This window comes from Bombina bombina, unplaced genomic scaffold, assembly GCF_027579735.1.
Source record: "Bombina bombina isolate aBomBom1 unplaced genomic scaffold, aBomBom1.pri scaffold_1287, whole genome shotgun sequence".
In the NCBI taxonomy this organism is placed as follows: domain Eukaryota; kingdom Metazoa; phylum Chordata; class Amphibia; order Anura; family Bombinatoridae; genus Bombina; species Bombina bombina.
The window spans coordinates 37,922-43,180 of record NW_026511315.1 but is presented as its reverse complement, the minus strand read 5'-3'; positions in this window follow the sequence as shown (position 1 = coordinate 43,180).

The following is a 5,259-nucleotide window of genomic DNA, read 5'->3' as shown; positions in this document are numbered from 1 at the left end:
ATGTAGTAATAAAAAGATGCAGTGCTCTTACATTCAGAATAAACAGCTTTGCAGACTGGGAAAGGCTAAGGAGCAGATTTGAAAAAAATCTCTGAGAGTCCATTAACAAGCAATGTGCTGCAGGTTTACTGCATATTTGACTGCTCACTTCAAACAGCACTTTGCCCTAGATGCACTGTGTTAAAGAAAATGTATACAGTGCAGCCAGAGCACAGCTCTGTTTGAAGAGAACTGTCTAATGTGGAGCAGCACTACAAAGTTCAAGCGCTAAGAGTTCCTGCATGTGTCCTGTTCTTTCTGCAGACATGCTGCATTTTCTGCGATGACATCTCACATCACTGTATGTTCTGCCTTGGGGTCCACATATAGCAGATAGCCAAACCAGTACTGAAACAGTTATCAGTAGAGGTAATGGAATATGAGAGTATATCGTCGATCTGAAAAGGGAGGTAGGAAATGAATCTATACGACCGATAACAGAGAACCTATGAAATAGTTCTCCCGTGAGGAAAACCATTGCATTCAATAGGTGATACTCCCTTCAGATCCCTCTGACATTCACTGTACTCTGAGAGGAATCGGGCTTCAAAAATGCTGAGAAGCGCATATCAACGTAGAAATCTTAGCACAAACTTAATTCAGCACCTCCATAGGAGGCAAAGTTTGTAAAACTGAATTGTGGGTGTGGTGAGGGGCGTATTTATAGGCATTTTTGAGGTTTGGGAAACTTTGCCCCTCCTGGTAGGATTGTATATCCCATACGTCACTAGCTCATGTACTCGTGCCAATTACATGAAAGAAATGAGTCAGCTTCTAAACCTGCTTTTCAAATAAAGATACCAAGAGAAGTAATTATAATTGATAATACTTGTATATTAGAATGTTGCTTAAAGGGGCAGTAAACTTACAAACTAATGTTATATAATTCTGCATAGTGCAGAATTATATAACATTAGCTTACCGGCAGCTTTATACATTAACCCCTTAATGACAACTGACGTACCAGTTACGTCATGCAAAAACAACCAGTTAATGATAATAGACGTACCTGGTACGTCAGTTGTCTAACAGAGTGCTGGAAGCGATCACAATCGCTTCCAGCAGCTCTCAGGGTATTGCAGTGATGCCTCGATATGGAGGCATCCTGCAATACCTTTTTAGAAGACTCTGATGCAGAGAGAGCCACTCTGTGGCCCTCTCTGAACCGGTAGCGACGGTGCCGTTCGTTGGTGGGTGGGAGCGTAACAGGGAGGCGGGTGGGCGGCCCATCGCTACCCGGTATCCGGTTCCTGTAAGTGCAATGTGCACGCAGGGTGCCGGGAGCGTGCGGGGGGGGGGGGGGGGGGGGGCGCGTGCGTGTGTGCGCATTATCTAGTCACCGACACCAATGAAAAGGGGAGAGGGGGTAAAAAAGATTTTAAAAAATTTAATATAAAAGGATCTGGGAGGGGGATGGGGGTATTGTGGGGGGCTGCTACACTACAGAAAACAAAACAACTTGTTTTTGGGGCAAATTGGGTACTGGCAGACAGCTGCCAGTACCCAAGATGGCGGCAATTAGGTAGGGGAGAGGGTTAGAGATCTGGAGGGGGGGGGGGATCATGGAGGTTGGGGCTAAGGCAGGGGTCCATCACAGCTAATTTTTTTTTTTAATAAAAAAATAAAATAACTCCTTTGATTTAGTACTGGCAGACTTTCTGCCAGTACTTAAGATGGCGGGGACAATTGTGGGGTGGGGGAGGGAAGAGAGCTGTTTTGGAGGGATCAGGGGGTGGGATGTGTCAGGTGGGAGGCTGATCTCTACACTAAAGCTAAAATTAACCATGCAAGCTACCTAATTAACCCCTTCACTGCTGGGCATAATTTACGTGTGGTGCGCAGCAGCATTTAGCGGCCTTCTAATTGCCAAAAAGCAATTCCAAAGCCATGTCTGCTATTTCTGAACAAAGGGGATCCCAAAGAAGCTTTTACAACAATTTGTGCCATAATAGCACAAGCTGTTTATAAATCATTTCAGTGAGAAACCTAAAATTGTGAAAAATTAATTAATTTTTTTTTTTTATTTATTTATTTGCTCGCATTTGGGGGTGAAATGGTGGCATGAAATATATCAAAATGGGCCTAGATCAATACTTGGGGTTGTCTACTACACTACAGCTAAAATAAACCCTACAATCTCCCTAATAGCTCCCTAATTAACCCCTTCACTGCTGGGAATAAAACACGTGTGGTGCATAGCGCCATTTAGCGGCCTTCTAATTACCAAAAAGCAACCCCAAAGCCATATAAGTCTGCTATTTCTGAACAAAGGGGATCCCAAAGAAGCATTTACAACCATTTGGGCCTTAATTGCAGAAGCTGTTTGTAAATAATTTCAGTGGGAAACCTAAAGTTTGTGAAAAAATTTGTGAAAAAGTGAACTTTTTTTTTTAATTTGATCACATTTGGCAGTGAAATGGTGGCATGAAATATACCAAAATGGGCCTAGATCAATACTTTGGGATGTCTTCTAAAAAAAAATATACACATGTCAAGGGTTATTCAGGTTTTCCTGACAGATATCAGGGTTCCAATGTAAATAGCGCTAATTTTGAAAAAAAGTGGTTTTGAAATAGCAAAGTACTGCTTGTATTTATTGCCCTATAACTTGCAAAAAAAGCAAAGAACTTGTAAACATTGGGTATTTCTAAACTCAGGACAAAATGTAGAAACTATTAAACATAGGTGTTTTTTGGTGATTGTAGATGTGTAACAGATTTTGGGGGTCAAAGTTAGAAAAAGTGTGTTTTTTTTCCATTTTTTTCCTCATATTTTATAATTTTTTTATAAAATTATAAGATATGATGAAAATAATGGTATCTTTAGAAAGTCCATTTAATGGCGAGAAAAACTGTATATAATGTGTGGGTACAGTAAATGAATAAGAGGAAAATTACAGCTAAACACAAACACAGCAGAAATTTAAAAATAGCCTTTGTCATTAAGGGTAAGAAAATTTAAAAATGGTCTGGTCATTAAGGGGTTAAAGAGACACTGCACCCAATTTTTTCTTTCATGAATCAGAGCATGCAATTTTAAGCAACTTTCTAATTTACTCCTATTATCAATTTTTCTTCATTCTCTTGCTATCTTTATTTGAAAAAGAAGGCATCTAAGCTATTTTTTTGATTCAGTACTCTGGACAGCACTTGTTTATTGGTCGGTTAAATTAATCCAGTAATCAGCAGGAACAACCAAGGTTGTTCACCAAAAATGGGCCGGCATAGAAACTTACATTCTTGCTTTTCAAATAAAGATTCCAAGAGAATGAAGACAATTTAATAGTAGGAGTAAATTAGAAATTTGCATGCTCTTTCTGAATCAAGAAAGAAAACAAACTTGGGTTCAGTGTCCCTTTAAAGTATTGCAGATAAATTTTATGTAAAAAGTTCCCTTTTCCAGAATGATGCTCCTTACTCTACTGAGCAGGTCTGTTTTTTCCATAGCGCATTGTGGCAACACTGTCTAGTTACAGTGTGCCCGGTCGCACCATTAAAATGAATGTAGCTTGTTCCCGCTCTGGTCAAGTAGCAGGAGCGAGCTACATTCATTTTAATGGTGCGACCGGGCACACTGTGACAAGACAGTGATGCCGCGATGCGCTGTGGAAAAAAACAGACCACTAGAGCAAGAGGGCGTTCTGGAAAAGGGAGCTTTTACATAAAATGTATCTGAAATACATTAAAGTGAATGTAAATTTTCTGATAGTTGGTATTCACTACTAATTCACAAACACTTCTTTAGTTAAACCTCCATATTTTTTTTTTTTTTATAAATGTTTTTGTTTATATAATATTTGATAACTTAGCTCCGTTTTTGCGAGCAACTCCTCCCATCCTCTACTTCCTTGTTTTCTAGACCCTGACGTAAAGAGCGGTCCCGCCCGCTCTATTACATATCTTAAAAGCGTGGAGTACTCAATTTGCGCATGCGTGTCTACGCGCGTCCCCCGTAGAGTACTCAATATGCGTGTCTACATAGTTAGTAGATATGCGCATGCATTACAGAATGAAGACAGTATTATTCTTGAAAATTAGTGATTATCTGTGTACCGCATGCGTGTCGTGGATGCGCTTCGGATCCGAATAGCTCTTGGAGTTAAAAACGCATGCGCAGAAGCATCACGTGACATTGCAGTAAAGGGGCTGAACGCCACAGGGTGCAACTGCGGATTAGAAGACTGCAATGTCAATCACTTGTGAATTGAGGGACAAAATGGTGGGCGGAGGAATCACAGCTAATAATATTTGGTAAATAGATTGATTTTGTGAATTAGGATGCGATATAAAAAAAATCATGAATTAAAGTCCTATTTATTTTAGTAGATGCATAATATGACGAAGAGTGGTAGTCTTCACTTTAATGTATAAAGCTGCCGGTAAGCTAATGTTATATAATTCTGCACTATGTGCAAAATTATATAACAGTTTGTAAGTGTACTGCCCCTTTAAAACTGCATGCTTTATCTGAATCATGAAAGAATAAATTGGGTTTCAAAGGGACATTCTACACTAGATTTTTCTTTGCATAAATGCAATGTAGATGATCCATTTATAAAAATTAAACTGACAAAAAAAATAAACTGTCATTTTATGTTACAAGTTACGTAATTTAGTTGCTATTTATAACATTGTAACAAAGTGAAACAAAACGGCATTTACCACCACAAACTTTCTGCCTAAGTCACAGGTTACAATCATTCTGTCATTAGAGTAGAATGCGACATACAGTGTTGTCATCCTCTGACTGCAGGAGTTAAGTCATCTCTCTGTCTCAATTTTAAAACCAATATCGAATACTCACTAGGCCTCCACCCAGACCACTTACTTACCGCAGCAGTAGCCAAGCTATGCATGGTTCAGAGCCCGAACCCCGGCTCCAGTCCCTTTTTCGTCTTTTATTTTTGCCGGGGTCTGTTCACACACTTAAGTCTCAGGCCGCAGAGGCCCTGACCCCTCCAAACAACAATTGCCAAAACAACTGAGAAAATACTCCCCACAGACCTCGCGACGTAGCCTCTTGTCTCAAGCAGCTATTTAAAAACGGATTTGTTCCGCACATCAAAAATAGGGAAAACAATTAATAAGAAAACCATTAACAACTAATATGCGTCAATAAAATATCTACGTCATCACCCAGCGCGTAGTACAGTGAAGTCGGTATGCGATGACGTCCTTCCACCTCGGACTGTGGCGCTCTTTCAATGCAAAGGGAGAGATT